The 21859-nt window shown below is 34.1% G+C and overlaps 1 pseudogene across 1 annotated transcript; it reads left to right on the top strand.

Moving 5' to 3' along the window:
* Positions 1-495: 495 nt before the first annotated feature.
* Positions 496-1012, top strand: LOC100997749 (annotated as a pseudogene). Its single transcript, XR_642161.3, has one exon. The product of XR_642161.3 is annotated as a 60S ribosomal protein L21 pseudogene (transcript).
* Positions 1013-21859: the final 20847 nt, after the last annotated feature.

Genomic DNA, 21859 nt, shown 5'->3' on the forward strand with positions numbered 1-21859 from the left:
TATATTCAATCATACTTTCTATTCTTGATGTTAAAGGTATTTTCCCAAAATACATTTCTATATTTGAAAGCTGCTGATTTGAATATGCAATTAAAATCAATTTAGGGAAACAGAGTTTACTTCATGAAACACTATCTTTGCCAGTGGAAAAACTAGCAACTTTAACTGGAACTGTTAATTTTATATTTACCATTTGATCATTCACCTTAAAACATGAACGTTACCTTCAGTATTATCATCAGTTCATAAAAACTTCGCTAACTGGTCTAGCCTATTCTTCTATTTACTGCTTCGTTTATCTTTACATCAAAATATATTGTATGTTTATTTAATTTCTGTATCCCTCCAGGAAATTTAAGTTCAAGAAAGCAGGAAATTTGTTTATAAGTACTGTATCTATCATGGGTGCCTGAGAAATAACAATATTTGAATCACTTCCCTTGTCGAAACAGTTCATTCGGGAGTCAATATTTACTTAAAAAATATTACCTAACGGGCCGGAACCGCCATCTTCCAGTAATTCGCCAAAATGACGAACACAAAAGGAAAGAGGAGAGGCACCCGATATATGTTCTCTAGGCCTTTTAGAAAACATGGAGTTGTTCCTTTGGCCACATATATGCGAATCTATAAGAAAGGTGATATCGTAGACATCAAGGGAATGGGTTCTATTCAAAAAGGAATACCCCACAAGTGTTACCATGGCAAAGCTGGAAGAGTCTACAACGTTACCCAGCATGCTGTTGGCATTGTTGTAAGCAAACAAGTTAAGGGCAAGATTCTTGCCAAGAGAATTAATGTGCATATTGAGCACATTAGGCACTCTAAGAGCCGAGATAGCTTCCTGAAACACGTGAAGGAAAATGATCAGATAAAGAAAGAAGCTGAAGAGAAAGGTACCTGGGTTCAACTGAAGTGCCAGCCTGCTCCACCCAGAGAAGCACACTTTGTGAGAACCAATGGGAAGAAGCCTGAGCTGCTGGAACCTATTCCCTATGAATTCATGGCATAATAGGTGTTAAAAAAAATAAAATAATAAAACAAAAGACCTCTGGGCTGAAAAAAAAATTACCTAACAATTACTTCAGATTATAGTATTTTTTACAAAAATAATGTACTCCTCATGAAACAAAGTTTATTTTGTATGCAAAACTGTGATTTACTACTAACTTTGAAGGATTTGCTCTATTTTCAAGCCATCCAAGAAAATGTTGAATTAATAGGCAGGATCCAAAAAGAAGACATGAAAAATGAACAACGTATCTTTCATAATTTGTTGAATAATCAACTGTATTACAACAAAGGGTGTCCTTTATCATTAGTTTCTCAGTGAATATTGTGCCAACAAGGACAGATGGCCAAGCAGCACACACAAACATTTGGCAGGTGACCTACTCTTGGCTTTACCATAAAAATCCAGCAAATCAGACCCGGAAATCATCACCATTCTCCCTGTTGAGTGCAGGTTATGGATATAAGAACAATATGGTCTGACCTGTGTCCTGCTAACTCACTGTTGTGGTTGGCAATAGCACCACCCTTCTCATGTTGTGCTCAGGGGTTGGAGCCTTGGTGACAACCTGACATAGTAGTGGTAGAATTTACTACCTCTCTCCATCTTCTGGTGTAATTGGATATAAAGTGTGGGATGGACGTACCAGCATCAATGTGTCATGTTTGCCAAGGACTAGATGATTTTCTTGGAGCACTATAAGAAACCGTTCCCTTTCCTTGAAGTTGAATCTATAGAGGATGAATTTCGGACAAGTTAGTTTTTACTACTCAGCAAAATATAAAATCGCTAATGTTACTACACAGGAATAAAGATGGAAGTTTGTGAAAGAGCAATGAGGCTTGAAGTAGAGGAGGTCAAAAAGTAGGCTATGGAAAACTTTACAAATATTACACATATGAAAACAACTTTAGAGAATATTTTTTAAATTTGCATAAATCTTAGCAATTTGTATTCAATTACTAATAAAGTGTCATTTTAAAACAATTTTCTGATTTACTAAGAAAAAATACAGTTTGATCAATTATTCTGGATGACAATATAAACTATGCTTTTTTCCTCTACTTGGAAAATAATACGTCTAATAACATTTAATTAAAATAGCAAAAAATCTTTTAAAAATATGTAAACTTATTAAGTAAAATAAATTATTTTTATGGATTTCATGAGGTTCATAGTATTTATAAAACTTTTAAAAATGTATAATTTTTCATGACACATCATTTCATTACAAATAGTCACACTCATATTTAATTTGGGTAACTTAAATTCTTTATTATTTTTTAAAGGAAATATCCCCAAACCTGAAATTACCTCTGTTAGTAAGAACTTTTAAAAATGTTAATTTCAGTTTATCTGTAGCTAAAATTTATTTTATACTATCTGCTTTTAGTAAAACTTTCACTTGTTAACATGTGCACCAAAATTCAAAAAACAAGGCCAGATGGGCCTTTTTATATTGTATTCAATAACTAATTTCTCTGCTCCCCAACAGAGTGCAATATTCTTTAATACACAGTCACCTAGAAATTGAACTTGTACTTTTCTATTTTATCTCAGATAAGAAATAAGGCTGTCACATATATCACATTCAACCTACCTTAGTGTAAAGGATAAAGGTTATATCATCTCAGAAATGAAAATGTCACATATCAGAGTTAGGTTCAATTATCTCTGAAAAGAAATTTCTATAAATGGGCATTTGATAATAGAGAAATTCACATAATGGAATTATAAACAGTTCTGGTTTCTAAATCATCTTTGAAAAGGCATATACTACTGTATACATTTCAGATGAATAACATAAAAAGCAAATGCATGACATTCACTAATACAGAACAAATTTAATCAGATCATTTAAAACTCATAGGCATGTCTTTTCTTCCTCAATATATATTTTTGGTTAAAAGAATAAGTATAAAAATGACTATACAAGAATTAGAATTCCAAATGAATAGCAAATCATCAGGCGCTAAGTTCCAGGAATGTGTACATAATATACAGACATTTCTTTCTATTTTAATATTGAGTTAAACATTTTAATGGATCGGTAATTTACTTCTATCCTGAATCCTGTTTGCTTCCTCAAATGGAGTATTGGAAATTAATGAGGTAGTGTCTGGTGCTTATGGCACTAAATAACTTACTCCCTTTGCCTTATTTGTCTTCACAAATAAGTTACATATCCAGAGTGTCATCTTTCAATTATAACAGTTACTTTGATATTCAAGAATCACTATATATTCAGGGAAGCTTAAAAATTACAAAATAATAATAAAAAAAACTTTGAAGAGCTCTCTGTAGGGTCCCTGAGCATTTCAACAGTTGGTGGGCATAAGTAGAATGAATTAGGATGGAGGGACTTTCCATTTCATGGGTACTGCTGGCACAATGAGGCTTGCTTAGAGTACCTGGAGTCTTGACTGTCCCCTTGCCAAAGATTAGACACAATAATGGCCATGCTGTGAAACCAAACCTGTTTTATTATGTTTGTTTATTCTCTTTGATTTAATTACTTGAGCATTTGTGGAATTTTGAAATTCTTGAGAGAAAGGTCTCCTTTATTACCTATCTCAAACAATTCAATTCCATAAATACTTTATAAAAGACATACTATATTTCCAGACTTACACTGAAGGTTGGAAAACTAGTTGACTGTGCATCTGTAAAAGTCTCATAGGAGTCAAGAAAGAAGGCATGTTAATATTAATGATATTATATTTAATATTAAAATATCAACACACTATTGACAATATTATCATATAAAATATTAATAATGTAGCCAGTCCCTGAGTAAATTATAACAAATTTGGAGTTACTGAAAGAAATCTATCCTAGGTGTCACATAAATTAAAAAGTAAATAAACAAAGGAATTAAGGCAATATATGGACCTTACATCTTCTGGCTTAGAGCTCCCACATAAATTATTTTATTTCTTATTATAAATGAATAGAAATATTAATCTCCATAATAGGAATTTTCAAAACATACTCTTAAACATTTAAATGCAGTTGCATGAAATTTAGCTTAGGTTAAAAATTGCTCATTTCTAGTTCCACTTTTCTAGCATAATGATTGAACAAGTCAGTCGCTTGAGTTGACTTAGGATATATCTATAAATTATATAAAATGTCTTACAAAGACATTTGCAACACGCTGAAGCTTCTATATAATGTGAAAAGCAAATTTCTTAGAAAATACTTCTCAACATTTCTGAAACTCTGATTAAATGTGTTAATCAAAAAATACTAAAAACCAGTGGAGTCTTCTGAATTGGCACACCAGGTATCTAATTTAGAATAATAACTACAGGTCTTTCTTACTTCACAGCTTAATGAACAATAAGATAATTTATTTTAAAGCACATTCATTTCCTGCATTTCAAGTACAGCAGGAATAAAGAAAAACATCTATGTTTGCTACATGTTAACATATTTACTGTCCCCCGCAACCAATCACCATGGCAAATAAACAACTCTATTTTCCCCAGCTGTATTATGTTATGAGATCAGACAGCTTCATATTAAGACAAATAATATTATTTGGATTAATTATTTTTGGATCCCCTAAGCCACCAAATGGAACTAATTCTTTACCAAGGATCAGAAGACATTAATTATTTGGTACAAATGGCTAAGCTAGGGGATTTTGATCCTCAGAGATATCCTTACCCTGGAAAAAAAATCTGTGAAAGCATTCCAGGAGCTTCAGTGAGATTATTTTCTATTAGAAAAATAGGCTTAGACATTGCATACATCAAGAATTGTTAATACAAAGTATCTAAGTAAAATTTTTCTACGATGGTATTATTCAATTTAGCCTACAGAGGAGCAGGCTGTTTGCAACTCATAAACTAGTACTTTTATACCAGTTATTAATTTTAGGTGTTTATTTTACTCAGGAAAATTCTGCATACAACTCATCTCAAATGTACCGTGGAAATAAGTAAGGTCTGGGTGATTCTCTGGGCATCTCAATTGACCACGATATTGTAGAGTTGGAGGAGTTACTATTACGAATAGCACAGAACACATGTCTAATTTTCTTCCGTAAGAGTTTGTTGTTCTAGATATTTATTGTTGTGGAAATTGTCTGTCTTAAAATACAGCATATCCTACAAAACCCTGTTTTGATTTAGTCAGATGATAATTTGAGCTATAACACTTTTAAAATAATTTGTCAAATTCAAAATAACTTACCAATCTTACATTAATAGCATCAGATTCTCCATGGTAAAGGAGGCAAACTTATATATTTAAAATCTCAATGTAGGATTGTGTTGGCTATGCAGGCTCTTTTTTGGTTCCATATGAACTTTAGAGTAGTTTGTTCCAATTCTGTGAAGAAAGTCATTGGTAGCTTGATGGGGATGGCATTGAATCTGGAAATTACCTTGGGCAGTATGGGATTGTCACGATATTGATTCTTCCTATCCATGAGCATGGAATGTTCTTCCATTTGTTTGTGTCCTCTTTTATTTTGTTGAGCAGTGGTTTGTAGTTCTCCTTGAAGAGATCCTTCACATGCTTTGTAAGTTTGATTCCTAGGTATTTTATTATCTTTGCAATTGTGAATGGGAGTTCACTCAAGATTTGGCTATTTGTCTGTTATTAGTGTATAGAAATACTTGTGATTTTTGCACATTGATTTTGTATCCTTATCAGAACCACAATGAGAGATCATCTCATGCCAGTTAGAATGGCGATCATTAAAAAATCAGGGAACAACAGATGCGGGAGAGGATGTGGACAAATAGGAATGCTTTTACACTGTAGGTGGGAGTGCAAATTAGTTCAACCATTGTGGAACACAGTGTGGCAATTCCTCAAGGATCTAGAACTGGAAATACCATTTGATCTAGCAATCCCATTACTGGGTATATACCCAAAGGATTATAAATCATTCTGCTATAAAGACATATGCACACATATGTTTATTGCAGCACTATTCACAGTAACAGAGTCTTGGAAACAACCCAAATGTCCATCAATGATAGACGGGATAAAGAAAATGTGGCACATATACACCATGGAGTACTATACAGCCATAAAAAAGGATGAGTTCATGTCCTTCGCAGGGACATGGATGAAGCTGGAAACCATCATTCTCAGCAAACTAACACAGGAACAGAAAACCAAACACCTCATGTTCTCACTCATAAGTTGGAATTGAACAATGAGAACACATGGACACGGAGCAGGGAACATCACATACCAGGGCCTGTCGGGAGGTGAGGGGCTGGGGGAGGGATAGCGTTAGGAGAAATACCTAATGTAAATGAAGAGTTTATGGGTGCAGCAAGCCAACATGGCATATGTATGCCTATGTAACAAACCTGCACGTTGTGCACATGTACTCTAGAAATTAAAGTATACTTTTAAAAAGCTCAATACAGTGATAACAAATAACTGTTACTTAATTATCATAAATACAAATTTGTATAATTTTAACAAGAGTCACAGTTTTGAGTATGACTTTAGTACAAAGGAAAATGAACAATTAAGAATTTTTTATTTCCCAGAATATGTGTATTTGAATAAATATTTTTCAATATAAATAATGTCAAAGTCAAAAGCATAGTTGATAATTTGGATATTACTCAATAAGAAAAGAAAATAAAAAACAAAAATATAGCAAATCAAAAAACATAATTTTTGAATTATGTTTCTAATACCTCTTGGCTTAATTTTTCAGTGTAAATTATTTTATTCTCCTATTTAAATTTATTCATCTATAAAATATGCATTTAATAATATATTCATCTATAAAGCATTACTATTCCCATATAGTCTTAAATACATCACAGAAAAGTTAACCAGACTAAGGTTAAATATCAGTACCTTCTAGTTTACACTTTTCAGTTGAAAAATGAGACATTGGAAATAGATCTATTTAAAATATTTAGTAAAATGTCTTATGAAACCATTTAAAATTGGGGACCAGCTACATAGCAGAAAAACGTTTTCATGTATACATTTTTTACATATGTATACATATATAGTGCTTAGACCAAGAACAATTTGAATCTGTAGACACACTTTCTAGCCTCCAAGTAAATTTTGAAACCCAGGGGAATGAATATCCAGCAGATGGCTACATAAACATAGCACTCAGATAGTTGAGTAGTTCCTTTACTTTGCCATCTGCTTTGTAATCCTTTCAGAGATTGAAATCTTTCAACTATAAAATGTTCTGCCAAGATTTCAGAATGCCCATCAGCTTGACTAACAGGTAAGAAAAAATCTGCAATGGATAAAACATTTCTTAATATAAATTTTCTAGAAAAAAATTAATATATTTAAAATCAATTAAATGTATTATTATGTCAAGCTTTAGTAGAACAATCACATTTACAGTCACATAGCCATCTGCTAGTATTTGCATAGTCATACCTCCTGGGTTTCAAAAACTTATTCCACAAAGATCACAGTGTTTGTCAGTGTACTTGCACACCTGTCAATCAGTTCTGGTCTCTAAATATGCAGAAAATAAATGTAGGGGAGAGGAGAAATCAACTTAGGTTTCTTAATATATCAAAAGTGACTGATAATTCCAATCAATGATAAAACAGAGCATTTTAGATTTATTATGCAGGTTTTTATTAATTTAAGACACTAAAACCATTTCTAATGTTTGTTTCTATATTATTTTAAAACAGGTGAGGCCAGGCAAGTTGGTTCACTCCTGTAATCCCAGCACTTTGGGATGCTGAGGCGGGCTGATCACGAGGTAAGGAGTTTGAGACCAGTCTGGTCAACATGGTGAAACTCTGTCTCTACTAAAGACACAAAAAATTAGCCGGTCGTGGTGGTGCGCGCGCCTGTAATCCCAGCTACTCTGGAGACTGAGGCAGGAGAATTGCTTGAACCTGGGAGGCACAGGTTGCAGTGAGCCTAGATTGTACCGTTGCACTACAGCCTTAGTGACGGGGCAAGGCTCCGTCTAAAGAAAAAAAAAGTGAGAAAAGCTGGGTGTAGCAGCTCACGCCTGTAATCCCAGCACTTTGGGAGGCTGGGGCAGCAAGAGTGCTTGAGGCCAGGAGTTTGAAATGAGCCTAGGCCTCATAGAGAGACCCTGTCTCTACAAAGCATAACAATGAACTAGCCAAGTAAGGTGTAGTCTTAGCTGCTAGAGAGGCTGAGGCTGGGAGATTGCTTGAGCCCAGGAGTTCAAGGTTACCTGAGCTGTAATTACACCCCTGCCCTTTAGCCTGGGTGACAGAGAAGGACCATGTCTCCAAAAGTAAAAAGAATAAAAAAGTAAGTAAATACATTTTTATAATGGGGGAAAATACTTCTTTCCATGCAAAATATGTACTAAGAGTTATTAATGATTGTTAATATGAGAATGTTTTTGATATCTATTCTACTATCTACTGTCTCTATATATATTCTATTTTTCTATAATGCATGTATATATGTAAGCATATATGTATTTGTTTATTCTATAAAACTACACCAGGCTATGACCCTGACTGTCCTAAAATTGGAAAGTCGTAAGTATCAAGCACTGTATTTAAATTTGTGTTTATGTATGTGTATATGTGTCTGTTTATGTGTATGTGAGTGTTTGCATATATACAAACTACAAACATTGTCCAGTAATCATTTACTATTTTTTGTTCCTGGAAACCTACACAACATAAAGGTAAAAAAGGATTTGCAATGAAAATTAAAAAATAATTAGAATTCTATAATAATAAAAATGTACATCTAGTTAAAGAGTATTCATAGGTAAATTTAGAGCATTGATACCTGCATTAAAAATGAAAATAGATATAAAATAAATTTTTAAAACTATAATAAAATAGCATATTTAAATCCAAGTTTGCAAGATAAATAAAAGAAAACTAAAACATGAGAAAAAAAATTTAAAAAACTTAAAAAACAAAAGTTGGTTTATTAAAAAACAATAAAATCATAAAACACTAGAAAATTGCTCAAGATAAACAAAGAAAACACGAACTGTCAATATCAGGAATGATAAAAAACCAGCAACATGAATCTTATGTGTTAAAAAGCTGGTGAGAATGTATGATGGGCAACTTCATGACAACTCATAAATTTCACAATTTACCTGAAGACAACCAAGTCCTTAACAAATCCAACTGGGCAAAACAACACTTAAAGAGATAGAAAAGCTTATTGTTACATATCTCTTATATAGCTTGAGCTATAGCCCAAAACCTTCTGCAAAGAATTTCCAGGCCCAGATGTCTTTACTGGTCAATTCTTCCTATTATTTGTTTGAAATAATAACAATCTTACACAACCTTTGCTGGAAAACAAATAAAAGGGAAATACAAATTGATATCATTTTATGAGCTCATGCAGAATTTAGGCTTTAAAAATCCAACTTTAGAAAGAATATTATAAAAAAGTAAAATTATAGGGCACTATCTCTCATGAGCTAGTCATAAAAATTCTGTGCAAAATTCTGTGCAAGAATATAGAAAAATGGTAAAAATTAATTGATACACTTTACCTCTTTAATAGAATAAATGAATTAAAAAGTACTCATTTCAATAGAGGCAGAAAAACAATTCACTAAAGTAAATATCCATAAAATATTTATAAAATAAATTATTAAAATTTACAGATTAAATGAAACATTATTAATTTAATAAAGAATATACATATCATAGTAACATCATACTTAACTATGAAATATTGAGCACTGTCTCTTTGAGTTTATGAACAATTCAAAATGTTAACTGTAATTACTTCTATTCAAATTATCCTGAAGGTTCATTAAGGCAAGAAGAAAAATATGCATGAAATCTGATTTTAGAAGGATAGATATTTACAGTAATTACAAATGACATGATTTTGTAATAGAATAATTCAAAAGAATATACAAACTTTTAAAAGTAAAAAATAAAAGGTAGTAAGTGGATAAGGACTTTAGCAAAGTCCCTGAGCAATATTCAAAACACTTAACTTTCCTTCTATTAACAGCTAATAATTAGAAAGTGAAACTTCATAAAAATCTACAAAGATGTGTTAAATGTTTACATTGAAATTTAACAATATTGGAGAAACACTAAGGAAGGCCTGTAGAATGGAAGGATATTGTATTTATGTATTTATAGGTTGGATTATCGAAACCTGTTATTCAGAGTTCTATATTGACACAGAATACACACACACACACACGTACTCTCTCTATATATATACATATGCATGAGTATACATGTTTTATGTATAGTTGTGCATACATATGTGTATATATGTACACACACATATACACACACACAGAGAAAGAGACATTCATTTTAAGGAATTGGCTCATACGAATGTGGAGTCTGACAATTTGAAAATCTGCAGAGCAGACTGGCAGGCTGGAGACCCAGGAAGAGCTGATGTTGCAGCTCAAGTCCGAAGGTAGTGTAAAGGTTGAATGTCCTTATAAAATTTGATTACAGTATCCATTTGTGATATATTGCATATCTCTATTACCAAATCTTACCATGTACTATAAGTGCTCTCTTTACTACTGGAAATAGTTTACTAGTGTCTTTAAAAATCTATTGAGATTAGATAACCAATTATAGAAGCTCTAGAATCATTTCAAAACACTCGCCCTAAGGTTCTTTTATTCTAAAACCAATCTCAGTACGAAGATGCCAACTCATCTCATACTGTTATTTGGAGTCAATATAAGTTTAAGAAGAAGCTCAGAATGTTTTCTGTTGTTTTGGAGATAAACAAGTTAATTCTGAAATTTATGTGGAAAATGCAAAGTTACTATAATAGTCTAATAGTCTTAAAGAATAACACATTTGAAAAATCATGATATAAGATACAAAACTTAATATAAGGATACAACTATTAAGACAATATGATTTTTGCATACAGATAGATACCAGAAAAATATACATAATATATATTCTGAGTGTGAGTTTTGTTGGATATTCAAAGTACACATATCTTTCCCCACTGCATTGCTTATAGTTTCATACTCTTAATGGTTTATTTTGATTAACAAAACTCTGTAATTATAAAACAGCCCAATATGTTGATATCTTACTTTATGATTAATGATTTTTGTGTTCTGTTGAAGACACAAATTTTTGAAGATAATCCCTTTTATTTTCTTTCTATTAGCATTATTACTTTAACATTCACATTGGTGTGTCATTAATCTCAAAGTATTTATTTACATGTATGGTTTAATATGGGGGTCATGGTTTCTGGGTTTGTTTTTGTTTTACTTATAGATGTGCAATTGATGCAGCACTACTTATTTCAAAAGACAATGCTTTTCTGCTGAATTGCAGATGTGTCTGTGCCACAAAGAAGGCGATACCAATGAGCAGACTTCACTTATGCTCTGGACAAATAAAAGCCTACACAAGGAGCCTTGAACCATAGGATACCACGAACAACCTGAGTGGTGCCCCTTCTGAGGTAGCTTGATGAATTACTTTTAGAAATTTTCATTAGTAATATGGTGTGAGCTTGAGGTGAAAAGAATAAGGGAAGATTAAAGAGATTAACTTACTCAGTTCACCTTCAATTATTCACTCTGATTTCTTTCCTACTTCTCAAAACTTCTCCCTCATAACTCTGTACTCAAGAGTCTCGCCCGGGCGCGATGGCTCACGCCTGTAATCCCAGTACTTTGGGAGGCTGAGGCAGGCGGATCACGAGGTCAGGAGATCGAGACCATCCTGGCTAACACGGTGAAATCCCGTCTCTACTAAAAATACAAAAAATTAGCCGGGCGTGGTGGCGGCGCCTGTGGTCCCAGCTACTCGGGAGGCTGAGGCAGGAGAATGGCGGGAACCCGGGAGGCGGAGCTTGCAGTGAGCCAAGATGGCGCCGCTCACTCCAGCCTGGGCCACAGAGCGAGACTCCACCTCGGAAAAAAAAAAAAAAAAAAAGAGTCTCCCCATGAGTCTGCTCTCAATTTGAATGTAAACACTTCAGGGACGTTGTATTGTGAAATGATTGTATGGATACAAAACCTCCTTTGTGTCAAGTGTGGTGAGTTCAGAACTTTTTCCTACTATTTCCATAGAGAGGTTGGAAATTGAAAAATATGAGCTTTTACTTGAATAATATATTGGATATTACCACATTTTAAATGAATTTTGTGATTAATAATTCTGAATTACTTCTTCATGATATATTGTATGCTAAAACACACTAATTGATTTTTTGAAAGTTGAGAATGTAGGAGTTGACGAGATATAACTGGATGCATATAACATTCCTGATAAAACAAGAAGTACGAACAACCGCAAAAAAATATAGTCCTTGAAGAATAACCTTACACATATTTGAACACAATCTTGTAATTAATTGAAATATCAAATGTTATTTGCTTATTTATGTAAACTTCTTTTGAATATTAGAATAACCATACTCATGGCAGACAATTTCAAAAATATACTTTGACAAAATCTCTAGATTATTGAAAATGAGTTATTGCTCAAAGGTCAATTGCAATTTGTAAATGTTTACATATTTCAAAGTGAATGCTTCCTTTCTAATTGATTGCCATTTAAAAAGTGTTTTATTGTGAGTGCTACTTGGTTTTTGAGTTGCTTTATTTTGATGTCTTTAAAAAAATCATCTTTCTTCTCTGTTTCATTATTTCCCTTATTTTTTGTATAGAAACACTGGTTCAAAAATCAGAATTAAAATAATTAAATATCTAGCTATTTACCCGGAAATGCACATAAAAGTGTTATACTCTGACTCAAAATCCTCAAATAGACCGCACACTTCATTAGATATGTATTACAATATTTCCATCTACTGTATACTTTTCGTTATTTGTGTAAACATTTTTGCTGCATTATTGGTAGATAGGCTAAAATTGTACACTCATTACAAATACTGTATTTATTTATTTGATGCTTTCTGTTAAAATTACAACAATAAAGATTATGGTGGAACTTTCAAAATGATATTTTTAAAAATACATATGTTTTATAAATTGAAACATGAATAATATTTTTAGAATGCATATATTAGATTTTTTTTTTTTACTGATCATGTAATAAAAGAATATGAAACGGTATTACTACATGAAAGGACCAATGTTTGGTGATATGCCCAAATCACCTATAATTGAAAAAGAAGAAAAATCAAACAAACACCAGATGCCTATTTTAAAAAGTTGAATAGCGTTATAATGAAAAAATATATATACACATATATATATATTCTCAATGTGTATATATATGTACTCTCATGTGTATATGTATATATACTCTCAATGGTCCTAGAAGAGATTAATATAACTGGGCTGGGATATATTTTAAGGAGGTGATTTATTGGTTTAAGGGATATAAGGAGTGTTTCGAAGAGATTTGCATAGAGGAGAATAATGGGAAGGCATAAAAGGTTGAAAGCAATGAAGAACAAACAGAGAAAGCAACAGTTTTATTGAGGGCACAGTGGAAGTGTAAACGGCTTGATAGTACGTGTCCATACAGGAATGGGGATTCAGGTGGTACAGTCCACCTTGTGACGGGAAATGAATTCAGTGAGCAACACAGTAACAGTATATGTGTTTCAATAAAGAAAAATGTGACATAAATCTATGTGAAAAACAAAAAATGGCAGCACTGAGAAAGAAGAATTGGAGTAATGAGAGAAAGGGTATTGAAAAAAAGTATGAAGCTATATTATCCCTATTCTGGTGAGATATATGGAAACCTAAATCAGAGGTGACAAAGACGATGGATAGAATTTATTGATCAGTTTGAAAAATATTGCCTATGAAAAACTTAACAGTTTGAAAACTGTGTGAATGTAGATAATGAGCAAAAAAGATGGGTCAAAAATGTCTCCTACATTTTGATCCTTAGTGATAATGGTAGTACATTTTATAGGGAGTCTAATTAGATGGCTTCACAGTTGAAGTAGGTGAAACTATTATTATCTTACACTGCTTAGCTGTTTTGATTATTACTGTTATAATTTATGAACACTGCATATAAAGTGTATAAAAATGCATTACGATCGATATTGTCTTGAACATCTTACTGAAAAAAATAAAAAATAGATGGCAAAGTTGGCAAGTAAAAATAATAAAGATAACAAAAATAGATTCCCACCCTCATACTACTAACTAACATAAACCCAATTCTGTATGATTAAACATTTAACTGTAAATGATTAAACCTAAAAGTATTAGAGAAGATAGTAATAAAAGAGATAGTATTTGACACAAGATATAAAAACATTGACATAATATTTTTTCATTTAATGGGAAACAAATGAGGTCTCTTCATGTTACATATTAGAATACATGCAAGGTGCATTAGAAAGTAAAATTTTAAAAATAATAAAATTTATTTGATGGATATAAGCTTTGACAATTTAAAAATCATGTTGAAAATTTAAAAACCATGTGATAAAGAACAAAGACTAATAATTACGAGTAGGTGTAACTGCATGTAATTAAATTTGTAAATATTAAAAATAAAATTAAAATACATTTGATAAACTGAAATGAATTATTTAATAAAAATTATAATGAAAACTTTGTAGTCTTAATATAATAGGCACACACAAATAAATTAGGGAAAAAAATGTGGCAAAAGGCATCAACAGACTATTCACAAAAAAGAAAATACATATGAATAATGACATTTGAAATGTTTTCAAAACACGTGAAATAATGAGTAATCTGTTAGCTTATTAGGAAAACATTTCCAGCTAATAACACTTGAAACTATACACGTCGCACACAGACAGACATTTTTAAGGTCTGCTGTCAGAAGAAAACATTTGATAAAATTTAAAGTCTTTTGGAATGAAAATTATAAATCCCTTATATTTCCAACAAAATTTTAAGAAACATAGCTTCAACGTTAGAAAATATCTTGAGGCTGTACTTATAATTTGAAGATAAGAATATTGGCAGAATATTTTAATTCTGTAGATATAACAACTCAATTTACATGAGCAATATTTTCTCTGCAATGTAAAAAATTGATAGAAAAAAGTAAAATATACAAACATTAAAATGTCATATATAATTATTGGAATTATGAGTACATTATTTTGTATCCTGCTGTTTTTGCAATTGTTATTGTTCACTGCTAGATTTATTTACTACGCACAGTATATACCAGTTTGTCAGCAATTTTACACGTGATTTAATTTAATATTCAAAAACATCCATGCATAATATACATCATTCCTTCTTTTGAAAATGAGTAAAAAAAAAGTAATGGAAAATATTTTATTCCGGTATTATCTAACTTTGAAGCCTGTGTTCTTTATACTCTCTCTGGTGTTTTCTGCTTTCCTTTATTGTCTGGATATTCCATATCGTTTTTGTGAAAATGAATGTCTATTGAATATAAAACACCTACCATGTGTCTCAAATGGTCCTAGACTCTGCAACTCTATGTTGCTGAACATAGTTTCAAAGCAGATTTGGACCAGCAAAAATTGTTTTGACTAATTAATATCAGGGACACAGTTTTTAAAACCTTATGTAATTAATCATTTAGGTTTAGTTTAATTTAAATGTTATCTATTTGACTACAGAGAAGAAACATTGACTCTAACAAGGTGAAAGAATTCACATATCGTGATCTACATTTTTTAAAATTCATCATTCCATATTTATCTGAATTCCATTGTTCCTAAGAATTGGGGTCCTAAATCTACTTCACAGTCCAGACCTAAGATGAACCCTTTTGCACACATCTCCACTGTGCTTTGAGTTAATCCAAAACACTGCTTCTGCCTCATGCTGTGGTTCACGTCTGCAATCCCAACACTTTGGGGGGACAAGATGGGAAGATCGCTTGAGCTCAGGAGTTAAAGATCAGCCTGGTCAACATGGCAAAACCCTGTCTCTACAAAAAATACAAAAATTAGCCTGGCATGTTGATGCATACATGTAGTCCCAGCTACTCAGGAGGCTGAGGCAGGAGGATCACTTGAGCATGGGCGGTCAAGGCTGTAGTGAGCAAAAACTGCACCACTACACTACAGCCTGGGTGACACAGCAAGATCCTGTCTCACGAAAAAGAGAAACCACTGCTTCCTTTATACTTTATCTAAACTTCGCCTCTCTCAAAAATTCAAAACAAAAACAAAAACAAAACAAAACAAAACAAAAAACCTGTTTCTTTCTTTGCTTGGTGACAGGGTGCAGTTTTATTTGTGTTTTTGCTTGCCCATGCAATAATTAAATTCAACCATTCTTTTTTAAAAATGTGTTGATTTATTATGTGACAATTGGGAGTTTCTGTAGAACTTGGAAATCTTTGCCTCGTGCAACACTGGGGTTTCTGATATTAACAGGACATGTTCTCAGAGCCTTTTACATTCATGGTCCAGGTTTCTTCAGTCATTTCATGTCGAATGAGTTATTTAAAGGTAATTTAAATTCTAATCAATATTTACGTCTCTTGATACTAAATTTTATTAACTAAAATTTTATTAACTAAGAATTTAAAGGACACCTCTGAGATTATTCCTCTCCTTTATCTTTTTTAGGGAGCTCAAGAGGTAAGCCTCTGCTTTACTAATACTTTTTATCTATTTTTATGTTCATTTAATATACAATGAAGATAAATGTACCTTTTTATTGTTCTATGGTTTCTTTTTTCTGATTGTTCTAATTTTCATGGGGCTTAGAAAATAGCACTAATTTTTAAAATCTTTTTCTACTTTCCTCAGTGATACAAGTAAATGGGTCTTTCTAGACTGGCAGATGCTCCCCTCTGAGCTCTGTATTCATGTCGAGATTCTCTATCCTGACGTTCTAGATTTGACTCATTATTCTGATTAACATAGTAAAACTGTGTTTCCATAACTAACATATTGCAGTTAATAATATAATACACTCTAAAAATATATCATAGATAACAGTTACAATTATGTGCATGGCGCTGATGGAAATGTCCAAAGTTTAGGAGATTTTTAACAGCTTCCACTAAAAAGTGGCTAAACTGACTTTCCCTTTTTTGTGTGTGACAAAACTGTATTCATCTAAGTTTCTGTTCCTTCTTGCAAAGATAATGTAATTAGCCTTTTACAGTGGACTGTGACTAACACTAAATCTGTTCATAACCAACTTTCTTTCATACTCTTTCTCTTTGGAAACTTGGAGCTTACTTGCTTATAAAAATTATATCATCATGTGCACCATATTGCAAGATCTAGTCTAGACAAGTATATACAATATAAAATAATTATTATTTGCATTATAAGGCCTCTTAAATTTTTTGGAGATTACGTGCTAATTGGTATATAGATAACACTAATAAGCATTCCCATACATTCTAAATTAAAAAATAAAAATATAGGACCAGGATGGAGAAATAACCAATACATAAATGATTTAATTTTACTAAAATATGTTTCTGTTGTAGCTGAAGCTCTGAGTTAAGTTAGTTGTGTTGGTTGCTAAGTTACAAGACAAGAAGGAAAACTGAAATTCCAGCACTTATTTTAAAAAACTCAAGTTTTGGATTCCTGGACAAGAAGGCTAAAGAGGAATGGCTCTGGTCTCCACCTCCCAGTGAGACCAATGCAGAAGGCAGGTGATGTCTGCGTTTCCAAGTGAGGTACGCTGCTCACTTCATTGGGACTGGTTAGACAGTGGGTGTAGCCCATGGAGGGTGAACAGAAGCACGGTGGGCATCACCTCACCTGAGAATAGTAAAGGGTCAGGGAACTCCCTCCCATAGTCAAGGAAAACCATGAGGGACTGTGCCATGAGAGACAGTGCTATCTGGCCCAGATACTATGCTTTTCCCACAGTCATCACAACCCACAGACCAGGAGATTCCTTCCGGTGCCTGCACTACCAGGGGCCTGGGTTTCAAGCACAAAACTGAGAGGCCATTTAGGCAGACACTGAGCTAGCTGCAGGAGTTATTTTTTTCATACCCCAGTGTCACCTGGAGCACCAGCGAGAGAGAACCATTCACTCCCCTGGAAAGGGGCCTGAAGCCAGGGAGCCAAGTGGTCTTGCTCAGCAGATCCCACCCCCATGGAGCCCAGCAAGCTGAGACCCACTGTCCCTGCCGGCACAGCAGTCTGAATTCAACCTGGGACACTTGAGCTTGGTGGGAGGAGGGGTGTTCACCATTACTGAGGCTTGAGTAGGAGGTTTTCCCCTCACAGTTTTAACAAAGCCACCAGGAAGTTCAAACTGGGTGGAGTACACCACAGTGTCACAAAGCCACTTTAGGCAGACTGACTTTCTAGATTCCTCCTCTCTGGGCAGGGTATCTCTTAAAGAAAGGCAGCAGCCCTAGTCAGGGACTTATAGATAAAACTCCTATCTTCCTGGGACAGATCACCTGGAGGAAGGGGTGGCTATGGGGACACCCTCAGCAGACTTAACGTTCCTGCCTGCAGACTCTGAAGAGAGCAGCAGACCTTTCAGCACAGCGCTAAAGCTCTGCTAAGGGACAGACTGCCTCCTCAAGTGGGTGCCTGACCCCAGTGCCTCCTGATAGGGAGACAACTTGCATCAGGGGTCAACACACACCTCATACAGGAGAGCTCTGGCTGCCATCTGGCGGGTACCTCTCTAGGACAAAACTTCCAGAGGAAGGAGCAAGCAGGAATTGTTGCTATTTTGCAGACTCTGCTGGTGTTACCCAGGCAAACAGGGTCTGGAGTGGACCCCCAGCAAACTCCAGCAGAAATGCAGAAGAGGGGCCTGACCGTTAGAAGGAAAACTAACAAACAGAAAGCAATAGCGTCAACATCAACAAAAGGACAGCCATGCAAAAACTCCATCCGAAGGTCACCAACAGCAAAGACCAAAGGTAAATAAATCCATGAAGATGAGGAAAAAGCAGCACAGAAAGGCTGAATATTCCAAAAACAAGAATGCCTCCTCTCCTCTAAAGGATCACTACTCCTTCCCAGCAAGGGAACAAAACTGGATGGAGAATGAGTTTGACGAATTGACAGAAGTAGGCTTCAGAAGGTGGGTAATAACAAACTGCTCTGAGCTAAAGGAGCTTGTTCTGACCCAATGCAAGGAAGCTAAGAACCTTGCTGAAAGTTTAGAGGAATTGCTAACTAGAATAACCAGCTTAGAGAAGAACATAAATGACCTGATGGAACTGAAAAACACAGCATAAGAACTTTGTGAAGCATACACAAGTATCAATAGCCAAACTGATCAAGCGGGAGAAAGAATGTCAGAGATTCAAGATTGTCTTAATGAAATTAAGCATGAATACAAGATTAGAGAAAAAATAATACAAATAAATGAACAAAACCTCCAAGAAATATGGGAATATGTGAAAAGACCAAGCCTGTTTTGATTGGTGTACCTGTAAGTGATGGGGAGAATGGAACCAAGTTGGAAAACACACTTCCGGATATTATCCAGGAGAACCTCCTCAACCTAGCAAGACAGGCCAACATTCAAATTCAGGAAATATAGAGAACACCACAAACATACTCCTTAAGAAAAGCAACCCCAAGACACATAATCGTCAGATTCACCAAGGTTGAAATAAAAGAAAAATATATTAAGGACAGCCAGAAAGAAAGTTCAGGTTACCCACAACAGGAAGCCCATCAGACTAACAGCAGATGTCTCCACAGAAACCCTACAAGCCAGAAGAGAGTGGGGGCCAATATTCAACATTCTTGAAGAAAATATTTTTCAACACACAATTTCATATATAGCCAATCTAAGCTTCATAAGTGAAGGAGAAATAAGATATTTTACAGTCAAGCAAATGCTGAGAGATTTTGTCACTGTGAGGCCTGCCTTACAAGAGTTCCGAAGGAAGCATTAAATATGGAAAGGAAAAACTGATACCAGCCTCTGCTAAAACAAAGCAAAATGTAAAGACCATTGACACTATGAAGAAATTGCATCGACTTATGGGCAAAATAACCAGCCAGCATAATAATGAAAGGATCACATTCACACATAACAATATTTACCTTACATGTAAATGGGTTAAATGCTCCAATTAAAAGGCAAAGATTGACAAATTGAATAAAGAGTCAAGACCCATCGTTGTGCTGTATTCAGGAGACCCATCTCACATTCAAAGACACACATAGGCTCAGAAAAAAGGGATGGAGGAATATTTAACAAGCAAATGCAAAGCAAAAAAAAAAAAAAAATCAGGAGTTGCAATCCTAGTCTCTGATAAAACAGACGTTAAACCAAAAAAGATCCAAAACAAACAAACAAAGAAGGGCATTACATAATGGTAAAGGGATTAATGCAACAAGAAGAGCTAACTATCCTAAATATATATGTGTCCAATACAGGAGCACCCAGATTCATAAAGCAAGTTCTTAGAGACCTACAAAGAGACTTAAACTCTAAGACAATAATAGTGGGAGATTTAAACATCCCACTGTGAATATGAGATCAACAAGACAGAAAATTAACAAGGATGGTCAGGACTTGAACTCAGCAATGGACCAAGCAGAACTAATAGACATCTACAGAACTCTCCACCTGAAAGCAAGAGAACATACATTCTTCTCAGCACCACAAAACACTTATTGTAAAATCAACTACATAATTGGAAGTAAAACACTCCTCAGCAAATGCAAAAGAAACGACATCATAACAGTCTCTCTGGCCACAATGCAATCAAATTGGGACTCAGGATTAAGAAACTCACTCAAAATGTTCGACCTAAAACCGTAAAAACCCATAAGAACACTTAGGCAATACCATTCAGGACATAGGCATGGGCAAGGACTTCAAGACTAAAACACCAAAAACAATGAAACAAAAGCCAAAATAGACAAAAGGGATGTAATTAAACTAACGAACTTCTGCATGGCAAAAGAAGCTACCATCAGAGTGAAAAGGCAACCTACAAAATGGGAGAAAATTTTTGCAATCCAACCATCTGACAAAGGGTTAATATCCACAATCTAAAAAGAAATTAAATAAATTTATGAGAAAAAATCAAACAACCCCATCAAAAAGTGGGCAAAGGATATGAACAGACATTTCCCCAATGAAGATATTTATGCAGTCAACAGACACATGAAAAAATGCTCATCATCACTGGTCATCAGAGAAATGCAAATCAAAACCACAATGAGATACCATCTCATGCCAGTTAGAACAGCAATCATTAAAAATTCAGGAAACAACAGATGCTGGAGAGGATGTATAGAAATAGGAACACTTTTACACTGTTGGTGGGAGTGTAAAATAGTTCCACCATTGTGGAAGATGGTGGCAATTCCTCAAGGATCTAGAACTAGAAATACCATTTGACCCAGCAATCCCATGACTGAGTAAATACCCAGAAGATTATAAATTGTGCTACTCTAAAGACACATGCACACGTATGATTATTGTGGCACTATTCACAATAGCAAAGAGTTGGAACCAACCCAAATGTCCATCAATGATAGACTGAATTAAGAAAATTTGGCACATATACACCATGGAATACTATGCAGCCATAAAACAGTATGAGTTCATGTACTTTGCAGGAACATGGATGCAGCTGGAAACCATAATTCTGAGCAAACTATCACAAGGACAGAAAACCAAACCCCGCATGTTCTCTCTTATAGGTAGGAATTGAACAATGAGAACACTTGGACACAGGGCAGGAATCATCACACCCTGGGGCCTGTCATGGGGTGGGCAGCAGGGGGAGGGATAGCATTAGGAGAAATACCTAATGTAGATGATGAGTTTATGGGTGCAACAAACCAACATGGCACAGGTATACCTATGTAAAAAACCTGCACATTGTGCACATGTACCCTAGAATTTAAAGTATAATAATATAAAAAATGCACAACTACATGGAAACTGAACAACTTGTTTCTGAACAACTCTCGAGTAAATAACAAATTAAGGTAGAACTAAGTAAGTTATTTTAAACCAATGAGAAC

The sequence above is a fragment of the Papio anubis genome, chromosome 2, assembly GCF_008728515.1.
Source record: "Papio anubis isolate 15944 chromosome 2, Panubis1.0, whole genome shotgun sequence".
NCBI lineage: Eukaryota > Metazoa > Chordata > Mammalia > Primates > Cercopithecidae > Papio > Papio anubis.